Genomic DNA, 11,660 nt, shown 5'->3' with positions numbered 1-11,660 from the left:
GTGTGGGAACTGGGAGCAGTGGGGAGCACAGGCCTGCAGCTGCTGAAACCCCACAGTTCCCAGAATGGCTCCCAGGGAAGGAAGAGACTCTCCAGCCCAGGGAGTATGGATGTGGAAATACTTCATTACAGTTGCTTTTATTCTGTTGCTGTTTTCTTCCTCAGAAAAAATTTCAGTTCCTAGATAGGAAGGCATTACGTTGCTGCTGTCACTGGCTAACCTCATGCCATCTCAAGTGTCCTCTGATGAGGAGCGGTCTTCCTCTCCCTTGACTGACCTTTGACTGGAAACAGCAGCTGGAGGGAGGCAGAGAGTAAATCTCATGTGGTGCCTGTGAGGCTTTAGAGGCCTTCAGCACTGGGGAGGCGAGTGCCTGAGCAGTGCCCTGAGAGCTGGTTGTTTCAGTAGCGCCAAACTGATGTTTGTTCAGCTGTGTCTGACCAGGAGATTTGTTTTTACCTCTAGCTTCTGTTTGCTTTGGTTTCTTCTGCTTTATTAGCATTTCTTGGATGTTAGTTCTGACTCCTCTTGCCATTTTTCTGAACGTGAGGGTCTCCAGGTGCTTTGCATGCAGTGACTTCCAGAGAGCAGGAGGGTGACTGCTGCCTGTGTCCTCTGCACATGTCCTCATGCAAGCCATGACCAAGCTCCTCCAGCAATGGCCAAGCCTTTCTGAGTGGCCCTCTAGGAGAAGTAGATCACTGCATCACAATGGTTGCCATTCTGAGACAGGCCCATGTGGAAATGGGTGTGGATTGGACGCTTGCAGGCACCCACAGCTGGGGATTTGCTCACAGCATGTTAATTCCTGCTCTTAACATCTGAGCCAAGTAGTGTTTTTACAATGTTTATTAACTAATTAGTTTAATTTATAATTTTATTTAATTAATAAGCTAATTATTCACTATTTATACTATTTAAAATATATTAATACTCAGGTTGTGACATTGATTGATTTACAACCTTTCAAAGCCCAGACTGATGTAATGAGCAGAAGCTTCAATTAGCTTTTGCTGGAGCTGCAAGCTCCCTGCAGCATCCAAGGTGGGTGTGGGGCTCCCTAGCCACGAGCAGTGCAGCAGCTGCCAGCATCCTCTGCACAAGGCAGCCTGGCTTTATCCTCAGGGATTAACCAAACTCTCTGTGGCTCTCTCTAGTGCAGATATCTACCTCCTCCTTTCCTTGAGGAGAATCAGAAATGATGCAGCCTGCCACTTACATGCATGAATCCTGCTCAGATCCCCATGGAGGGCCACAGGGAGCATGCAACCAGCCCCAGTGCCCTCACTGCCTGATAAACCCTGAACCTAGGACCAAAATGTCTCTTTCATCCCTGGAGAGAAAGACACTTTCCAACATGGAGATGGCATTATCAATTTCACACTGCATTTATATAATACTTGCTGTATTTATTAACTATTTTCTAATTGCTTATTAATCAGTCAATACTTTGAAACTAACAATTCATTACTAAATATTTGTAAATTGATTACTTGAAAAGCACTCAATTTTAAACTATGATACTTACATTCAAGTGATGACAGGGACTGATTTAACTTACTGTGTTAAGAGCCCCCTGGTGCTGCAGTGAGCTGGAGCTGCACTCCCAGCCCCATGCAGGTGGCAGGAGCTGGCAGTGCAGCCCTGCAGCCCTTACCCTGAACACTGAGCAGGATGTGGCTTTGGGTAAGGGAGCTTTGCACCTATGCACTGCTCAGGAGTGGCTATGGGCCTCTGAGGATTTTGCTCCTGCCAGTGATGATGCCACAGCCTGGTTCTACCCCACAGCTGGTGGCTCAATCCAGAGTCATTGCCAAAAAACAAACAAACAAACAAACAAACAAACAAAAACCCACCCCCAAAAACCTAAAGATTTCACAGAATCATAAAGTGGCTTAGGAAGGAACCTTAAAGCCCATCCAGTTCCACTCCTTGGCATGGGCTGGTTGCTACCCAGGGCCCCATCCAATCTTACCTTCCCCATCTCCAGGGACGGGGTACCCACAGCTTCTTTAGGCAAATCTGTAGGAATGAATGGCGTGTTTGATTTTTATATGTAGTTTTTCTTTTTATATATATACACACATTTCTCAGTATGACTTCCTAGTATCCTTAGAAATAGTAAGATGGTTAATTAGTAAAGCAGGATGGAGAGGCAGTAACCTTGTGAACTAAAGGTTATCTGTTACTCCTCAGTAACAGTAACTCGCAGTTTCAAGTTTAAAAAACAAAGATGTCTATTTAAACTAAGACTAAGGTGCTGTAGGATATTTGGGCACCTATCAACATAATGTAGAAACTTTACAGAGGTGTAGGCTGTAATGAATGCTATCCAAATTGCTACTGTTAAAGACAGGAGGAAGTGTGACAGCATTGTTGTTTTTTTTCTATTTTACTGGGATAACTGAGAGATGGGGAAGCTGAATATGAGTAGAATACATGAAAGCTGCTGTGAAAACAGAGATTAGTAATGCCAGCCTGCTGCAGAAGCTAATCACAAAAACAAGGACCAGATAACAGCCGAGAAAGCACTGTTAAAAAGCAGGAAAAGCCTGCAAGTTCAAGAAACAAATAATATCTTCCATTGAAGAAACCTACTAGAAAGCAAAATAAGAGGACTGTCCCAATTATGAAGTAATTGACGATACTGAAAAAAAAGTTCATACTTAAGGAGTAGATGGTCTTAAGAAGTGATCCTGTTTCTAGCAATCGCTGGGAAAATGCTACAGAATCAAGTACCTTAGTGGGCTTGGTAGGGCTCCCTGGTTTGTTGTATAGGGTGATCTTTCTAAATGAGAAGAGCTTAAAAATACAGCTGAAGCTAGTGCTGGGATTGCTCATTTCAGTCATGTTCTTTCAAGCAAGAATGTCTAAGTATAGGAGAAATCTCAAGGGGTAGAATAATGAATAGTAAAATGTTAATTCTTCCAGAGGGGAAGTAATACTGAGGAAAGATGCCATAGATTAGTAGAGGATAATCATAGTAACTGAGGCTTAACTGTTACATTCCACATTTCCAGAAGTTGACACCATGGTGCATTACTGTAAATCATATGTTGAAAGCTTCCCTGTAAAGAAAAAAGTATGGTAAAATCTATGACTAAATATAACAGCTACAACTTTAAGCTATAAACTTTACCTCTTACATGTAGGTAAGAGATGGAACCAAGAAAGAACATAGTAACAATCCAGTGAACAGCTCTTAGAGAAGGGTAGGCAATAAATTGGATAAAAAGAAAAGAATCTGACTAGGCTGTTAGCATCAGGCTCCCATGGAGGAACAAGTTCTAGTCAAGATAATCACTAACAGCAGTTTTATGTTAATTTTTAAATCTTTCATAAATACCACAGAACAGCAAGAAATTCATTATACCCCACAGATAGTGATAGCTACTTGCTGCCTAACTTTGCCTTAATTGTTTTCGATCGCAAATGCTTATGAGAAGAAAAAGATGCAACACTTAACTCATTCCCTGTAATTTTGGTAATGACCACAAGAAAATAAAGAATCTAAAGAACCCAAGTGGCACAAATTCAAAGTGCCTCTTCAGTCCAAGCAAGAGAAATCCTGTTTCTCCTATTGCTAAATGTGATCAGAATGACCTGATTACGAATATATTTATGTACAAAGTGTATATATAAGTATGTATAGATATAATTACATGTATTTGCAAATGATACTGCAGTTGGAAGAAACAAGTGATTCAATTAAGTCCAAATGTTTCCCACATGCAATCTGGCGAAGTATAATTTGTTATCATTAAGCTATCTCTACAACTTCAGAAGTGAGAACTATACTTTCATGTCTTTCAGAAAACCATTACAGAAATTAATGGTCCTTGAAGAGGTAAAAAGTAGGTTAAAAAACAACAGCAACAAAACACAGTACTTGGTAGATACCAGCATTTCCTTCATTAGAGATGTCAAAACACTGAATCTGTAGTATGTAGATACATGCCAACTTGGAAAGCCATGGGAAGGTTTGTTATTAAATGACTAACTAATTGTAGAAATAGGCATTTACTGTATTACTTTCCGGAAGATTAGTTATTTTCCTACTGAAATCCTTTGAACTAAATCTGTAAAACACATAGTGTGTTTTCAAAGTTCACACTTTGAAATTGTCACTCACGTTGTACCTGCAGTACAACAAAACTCAGTAGAGTCATAGAACCACAAAATGTTTTGGGCTGGGATCAACCTTAAAGATCACCCAGTCCCAATCTCACTGTTGTAGGTTATCACCCACCAGATCAGGCTGCCCAGGGCCCCATCCAACCTGACCTTGAGCACTCCCGGGGATGGGGCATCCACACCTTTGGGCAGCCTGTACCAGCACCTCATCACACTCTGACTAAATACTTGTTTCCTTACATCTAATCCAAACCTACCTTATTTTAGTTTAAATCAATTCCCTCTTGTCCTATCGCTATCTGCCCTATACCTGTTTAAAAAGTCATTCTCTCTCCTACTTATTAGCTCCTCTCATTATCTTCTTCCAATTCTTGGCTGATACAGAGTTTAGTCCTTTATACTAAGGAGCAAATAGAGCTTAGAAAATACATTAGTAGTTAACAGTCATTTAGGTAGCCAGTAAGTACTTCTCAGTAATGCACCTGCAGAAAGCTTAACAATTAATACTGCAACTTCTGTGCTGATAAACACGCTCCCTCCAATCAGCACTACTAGCATTGCAGGTGAGAGACTGACAGGGAGCTTGAGCAGATCTTGATGAAACCAAGATGCTTTTCAGAGGTCTCAGGACTTGGTTTTCAGTTTACAAAGATTTTGAACAGCACATGTTCAGTTCTGTTTTGTGTATATGTTTCCTGATTTATAGAAAATCTGAAATCAGAGTGCTATAGTTGGAGGAATCTGACTACAGACAGAAAATGTTCTTAAACCAAAACTGTTCTCCTACAGTATGAGTTTTCTGCATTTGAGGTACTGAGTCCCAAATTGGTCTAGAATTCTAATGTGGAGAAATGGTGAACCTGACCAAAAATCCCACGTAAGTCATACCAAGCTTCCACATACCATGGCTTCACTTCCAGAGTTTGCAGGCAGCACTTGATCATGAAATAAAGCAGAAACTGCCTGGGTCTGAAGAAGCTTTCTCGTACAGTGTAGATAAACTAGAAGAAAGTGGAAACAAACAATACGAAACAAAACAAAAATTCTTTATTCGCATAATATGTGTTTTGATTATAGTAAAGGCACCAAGAATGAAAATTTCTATAGACAGCTTGCTCAGGGGCTTTCTCCAGCTTTTTGCACAGCAGGATCAGGATGTATGTACAAATTACAACCTTCAAATTATCAGGGACAGGCAAAGCTCCTAAAGCTTTTCCAAACAGAAATGTTTCTCAAGTTCATTTGAGAGAAAGAAGCATAAAGAGCATTTCAAAACAGTCTGTTATTAGAGCAATTGAATTCTATTTTTTATGGCAGCCCACTGCGTGCTACTGTGCCACAATTTTATCTTGGAGAAAAAAAACATCCATGGGAGCTCAATGGTGAGCATCAGCTTCCTAGGAAGGCTAAGCATGTGTAGCACTGGACATAGGCACAAACTTGCTTCTAAGTACTTTGCTTTAGTGGTCTGAGCAAACTAAGAGGTGTGTTCAGGGAGAAGTTTATGAGAGAAAGCAAATAACATTTTTAGGTCAAGAGTCCCAGAAAACATTCTCCAACTGGACTTCTGTCACTTGGGTTATGGACAACCAGATGTTCCCTTCCTTCAAACACTTTTAGGATCAGTATTTCAACTCTGAATTGAAAGTCATCCATTCTGTCAAATCATGTCTATCACCTGGTCTTTATATGAGCTTTTTGTGGGCCAAACCAATCCTAGCAAGATCTGTTTACTTATTTTTACTATCTTAAAATAATACTTCCAAAGGAAAACTCAAGGAGTTACTCAGAGCCTAATTTTGTATGTTTATACAAAACATACTAATTATTATGCGTCCCTGTTCATTGCAGGGGAGTTGGACTAGCTTTAGGGGTATCTTCCAACTTAAACAATTCTATGATTCTATTAGGCTTAGGTATTCCTCCTGACTATACCTGTAACTATCCTGCCATAAGATACTGATGTTATTCTTCAAAACATAGAAAATCTGAACATCTTTTCCTGTCTGCTTTGTATTTCACTGAGTTGTCAATCTACTGCATGCAGTCCGTGTGTGCGAAAGCAGTAGATAGTTTCTGTTGTCAGCTGGTATGTGATTAATTCCTTTTTTCACCAAGATGGGCTGCCTCAGTGCCTCTGGTGCTGTTGAAGGAGATAAATACCTCTGCAAGACTGTGCCCCACCAAAATACCATAATAAGTAGCAGTGAGACAAGGGGATGGTTCAAGTGTGGCCAACTGCAACTCAAGCAGTTAACTGCAGTTTTAGATTCACTGATAGCTCCCCAGTTGGACTGTAAAAACCACATAATGAGGATTTTAGCAGCCAAGATGGATGGTGAGAAAGCATAGGTGCCACACACCTATGGCAAGCCTCAGCCAACTGGAGCTTCAAGAGCAATCCTGGAAAACAGTACCAGTGTCTTTCTCTCAAAAGATTCGTTGAAAGTAGTACTGTTTATAGCAGAACATAACACTTACATGACTTGTGTAAAAAACTCACATTCAAAATACCTAAATCAGAAGATCTCAGTATAACACCAGAAGGGGCTCATTCTATTGCCCTCACTATGATGGCTCTGTGATTTGATCAAAGTAAATTAAACAAAACTGATCAAAACATGTAGGCATAATAAATAAGATTAATGCAGCCATATATCATCCTGTGTCAATGCTATGGAAATGTCACTTCCCAGTGTTGTTTTGTTAAAGAAACTGTACAAGTGCAGAGATCTGTAATCCTGTCCTTTTTTATTATTATTGATAAAGCGTCATTTTGTACAACAGAAAATGAACTTCTAAGCTTTAACTTGCATTACACTTAGCATTATTAACTATCTGATATTGTGTACAAGGAACATGCAAATTATAGGACATTAATTGATGTAAAATACTATGTACCTGCCTGAACCAGTATTTTTGCTCAGCAAAATCTGTAACATCAGAAAAGAATTAAGTCGATAAGATGACTGAGGAGTAGACGAGAACTTGAAACACTCAGTTTAAATGTGTATCAGATGTAACAACAGGAGTCCAGAGGGATAAAAAAGCATACCAAGTTCTGCAGGGGTTTTGGTTTTCCACAGGCAAGTAGCAGTTGAGATCATTATAATCAAGATGAAATGAATTTCCTTGCAGAATAAGTTCCTGCACTTATTTTGTGGGCACTGCATTTTAGGGATCTCAGGATAGCAGAATGTTTTTGGAATGGTGTCAACTTGGTTTGCTGTGTTTCATAAAAATCTGCACAAGTCCAGTTTAGCACTTGTGTATATTGACTAACTCATTACATTAAGGACTCAAAATTAGGCTATTCCATGCCTGCTCCATGGAGCTGATGGTCTCAGAGATGCAATAATAGGAACTAGTCTGTCTGTAATTCAGAAGAAAGAGGCTACTGTAAATATTGATGCTGAATAATCAAATAATATCTTCATCAGTAACTGCATGCTATGTATCATATGTATGTATGTCATCAATTCACCACCAAGTGATAAAAGACAACGGAGGAAAAAGAATAAGCCATGTGCATACAAATACAGAAGAAATATCAAATTACTGACTTGTACTTTCTTCTTCTTCCAAATAAAAATAGGAAAGTTACAAAAGATCCCGAGCTACTGCAAAAGGAATCCCCCAGGATGCGTACAACAAGTGCCATACAAGGAGAAATAAAGACAGGGAAGCACAGGTAAAGGACGTTATTATAATGCTTAATGTAAACGTTCCCTTTGTATTCTGTGATTTGGTGATATGTCCCAATTAATGCTCGAGGCATACTGCAGACAGAGGATTAAAGTGGTGCCTGTGTTCTGTATCTGACCAAGCAGCAGGTGTATCTCCCTAAAGAACATTTTTCTCCTGCAGGTCATATTTCCTATCTGCCCTGTGACATGAGGCATAATGAAATTCTACACAATTTCTATGAGGAACTATTTCTATGCACAGAGTGAGAGAATTGCAAAGCACCACATTCGTAGATGCCCGCCTTCTGGTTGACCCTTCTCTTACAAACACGAACCAATCACACACTTTGAGGAACTCAAGTCAGGATCTAACTCTTCTACTGTGTTTACTTAACAAAGGGACCACCTGACTACTGCATATTTAGATAGGTGATCTAAGCTACCGATTTTTTTTTCTCTTTTTGTGCAGCACTTGAAAATTCTTTAATGATTTTGTATGAAATGTGACATAGAAGAAATTTATCACACTTCTTTCTAGAGGGATGTTTACATAGGCAATTGTTTCCTGGCTTGAGAGACCTGAACAAGATATTGAGGTTTGATGACACATTACTGGAAAAAGTGTATGACTTGCAGGGTGTCACTGCAATATAATTCCCAAAGTCAAGGGGATTTCCCTATTAGCAAAACCTGCTTTCTTGTCTGATGTACAGGGTCTATGGACTTCCTGCCAAGATGTGGAGTCATGTTCTTGAAAGGGCTTGTATTAATGGTACTATTTCTCCTAACGATTTCAGTGTCTAAATTCCATTTCTGAAGCAAGGTGGGCCAGATTCTGGAAGTATTTTGGAATCCAGACTTAAAAGTAGCCCAGCAGAGGGATTATCAAAACAGCTCATAAATGCTACAAAATCTGCACTGTGGGACCATTCTGGGGAAAAACATGCACCAACAGCCTTGAGATCTCTTCAGTTTTCAAAAATACAGCAGTTCCTGTGTGAGAAAGGGATGGTGTTTGAATATAGGCATTCAAATATAAACTTAATTTCAAAGCACTGTTTTTTAAAAATATAGTCTTCCAGTAGTGAGATATGCTTACGATTTCAAAATGTGAGGGGAAAGGAGATTTTGAGGTTTTATTTTCTTGTTTGTTTAACAAAGACATGTAAACTTTCATGCAAAATAGAAATGAAAATGAATTCCACACATTTGGAATACTATGTTTGAGGGCTATAACCTTTTTAGAAGGGACAGGCAGAGTAGGAGGAGTGGGAGAGTTGCCCTCTACGTTAAGAAGGGGATAGACTGCAAAAAGCTGCCCCTGAGAAGCAGCTATGAACAGGTTGTGTGCTTGTGGGTTAAGATTAGGAACCAGACCAATAAAGAGTGTCTGGTAGTTGGGGTCTACTAGCAGCGTATACTGCCAGATCAAAGGGAGCCTGTTGATGAGGCCTTCTTCCTTCAGCTGCAAGAGGAGTTGCACTTGCAGACACTGGCACAGGCTGCTCAGAGAGGTTGTGGATGCCCCATCCCTGGAGGCACTAAGGGCCAGGTTGGAAGGGGCCCTGGGCAATCTGATTTAGTGGATGGCAACCCTGTTTACAGCCTGGGAGATCGATACTGGAGGATTTTTATTGTCCCTTCCAACCTAAGCCATTCTGTGCCTCTACAATTATAAGCCACTTAAGCACCCATTACAATTTTAGTCCTCTACTGAGAAGTCTGAATCTTTAAGAGTGTTTGACACCAGTGGCTTCTTTGAAGTCAGTGAAGAAGATTCTGCTACTGTCATTTTTGGCATGTACTCAGAGAACTTTCTTGTGCAGGACGAATCACCATGCCTGCCACTTCTACAAGATCTTAGCTAAAATACTGTCATTCACGCCAGAGGAGCTGCTGAGGAACTGATGAGCATAGCATGTGCAATGTGGAGCTTTCCTGTTGCATTTTTTTCTGTGCAGGACTGAATGCTGTTATAAAGCATGGAAACAGAGCAGTTGGGCAACGCTGGATTCTTCTCATTAAAGACAGACGAAAAGCAAAGCCTCGTTATAACCTGCCTATTTGTGACATTGACATGATAACAAGAAGGTTGACTGCTGTGTTTTTGCAGAGAAACCCATGAAGCAGCACAAATGACTGAAGCACGTGTAATTGCCTAAAAGGTTGCGGGTACTCCAGGAAGGTGACAGATTCCCTTTCTGCTGTTGTCACCTTGCCCTTACTGCATGCTGGGGTAAATGACAAGAGGCAAAGACATATCACCTGCAATCACAGACCATATTGTGTACTCTTTGAACAAGATTCTTCACAAAGGAATTTCCCCCTTTTGCCAAGATAAGCTTGCAAGTCAAATCTTCATTTTCATTCTAAAAAGCTTGACATCTGACCCCAGTGAAAATTTAACTTTTTTTTTCCTTCAAGTTATGCTGAACTGCATAATAGGGGGGACACTGTCAAAAACTGTCAAGGAAATTGGGAAGAAAAGCAAAAATGATTGCAAAGAAAGAGGACAGAAAGCACCAGGAGCATGAGAGGTTGTAGAACTGTCCCCTGTCCTGCAGAGCAGGACGAAGCGACCTTAACCCTCAGAAGATTCAGACAGCTTAGAGAAACGCAGAGCAGATGTCTGAAAATCCCTGAAACTCAAGAAACAACTCGGCCCATTTATCAAACAGGTGAACACTACATGTACTCCCAGATCTAGCTGCCTGAAGTTAGGCTCCCCTGTCCAGAAAAGGATTCCTTCTAGGAGAATTTGCGCTAATTTACTGAACTATAGCCATATGACTTAAATGTGCTTCAAAACAGTTCTTCCTGTTCAGATGAGCAGACCAAACTTGGGTGAGGTATCTACTCATGGAGGTTGACGAAACATATCTCTAATCAACCAAGCCTGACCAGTTGTTGACCACAAAGGCTATAAAAGGTTATAAAACAGAAGCACTCTGTTAAACAAATGTCATGAGCATGTAACACAGCAGCATTAGCTGCCTGGCTTTCAAGTAAGCCATGCACAGGAAGTAAAAGTTCAGCCGCCACTTGAATATGCTTCTTACCAATATTTCTAGGTTTCTTGCTATTCTCCAGTGTTTAGATTCTGTGCACTGCCACATTTCAGGAAAAGTATTAAGCTATTCCAAATATAACTTGAAAAATAAGTAAAATGATGCAAGAAACTGTAAGTACCTTTGCTCCCAAATACATTTCCCACAAGCAGATTTTACTAAGTACTGAATGCATGAACTTTGACTATGTGATTTAATAAATGCTCTGCAGATTGGTCTCAGCTTGCTTGCTCTTCTCTTAAGGGACTGCACTGCCACTGCCTTTAGTTGAACAAAATTTCTGCACCTCTAGTGCAGAGCTGAACTCTAAAGCTGTTTTCTTTTGCTGAAAGCAGAAGATCTCTAGTTCTTCTTGCATTTACCTGCAACTTCAGTTGAACGCCATGTGTTCCTGGATAAGTACCAAGGAAAGTCCTTTTCTTTCTACCAACCAATGCTTTTGGGGTAAAAAGTGGTGATCACTAATACTACAGTATTTTATTACAGAAAAAGAACCTGTCAGTTTACCTCCACTTTTTTTTTTTTTCTTCAAGTCAGTGAGAATGGGGAGGGAAGAAGATACCAGGTGGTGAAGAACTGGGTATCTCAGGTGCTTCTGTCACTCAATTCCAGGTGACTGCTCAGAGGAAAATAATAAAATAAACCAGGGAATGTTTGCCCTGAACAGTTTTTGTTGACTAAAGCTTTGAATTTTGTGTTTATTTTGCATTAACCTGAAACAGGATTTTTCTTACTTTTTAATCCTGAATAGCATGGACTGTGTGCATAGGTA

General features: G+C 40.2%; 1 long non-coding RNA gene across 2 annotated transcripts; it reads left to right on the top strand.

The window, feature by feature from the left end:
• Positions 1 to 746: 746 nt before the first annotated feature.
• On the top strand, positions 747 to 11,109 carry LOC107051728. Of its 2 annotated transcripts, XR_005859151.2 has the most exons (4): positions 747 to 830; positions 939 to 1,044; positions 7,730 to 7,825; positions 9,782 to 11,109. It is a non-coding gene; the product is annotated as an uncharacterized LOC107051728 (long non-coding RNA). The 2 variants fall into 2 exon arrangements; XR_001463568.4 differs by lacking the exon at positions 939 to 1,044.
• The last annotated feature ends 551 nt before the right edge of the window (positions 11,110 to 11,660 follow it).

The sequence above is a fragment of the Gallus gallus genome, chromosome 4, assembly GCF_016699485.2.
Source record: "Gallus gallus isolate bGalGal1 chromosome 4, bGalGal1.mat.broiler.GRCg7b, whole genome shotgun sequence".
Lineage (NCBI taxonomy): Eukaryota > Metazoa > Chordata > Aves > Galliformes > Phasianidae > Gallus > Gallus gallus.
This window is presented reverse-complemented; position numbering and strand designations above follow the sequence as displayed.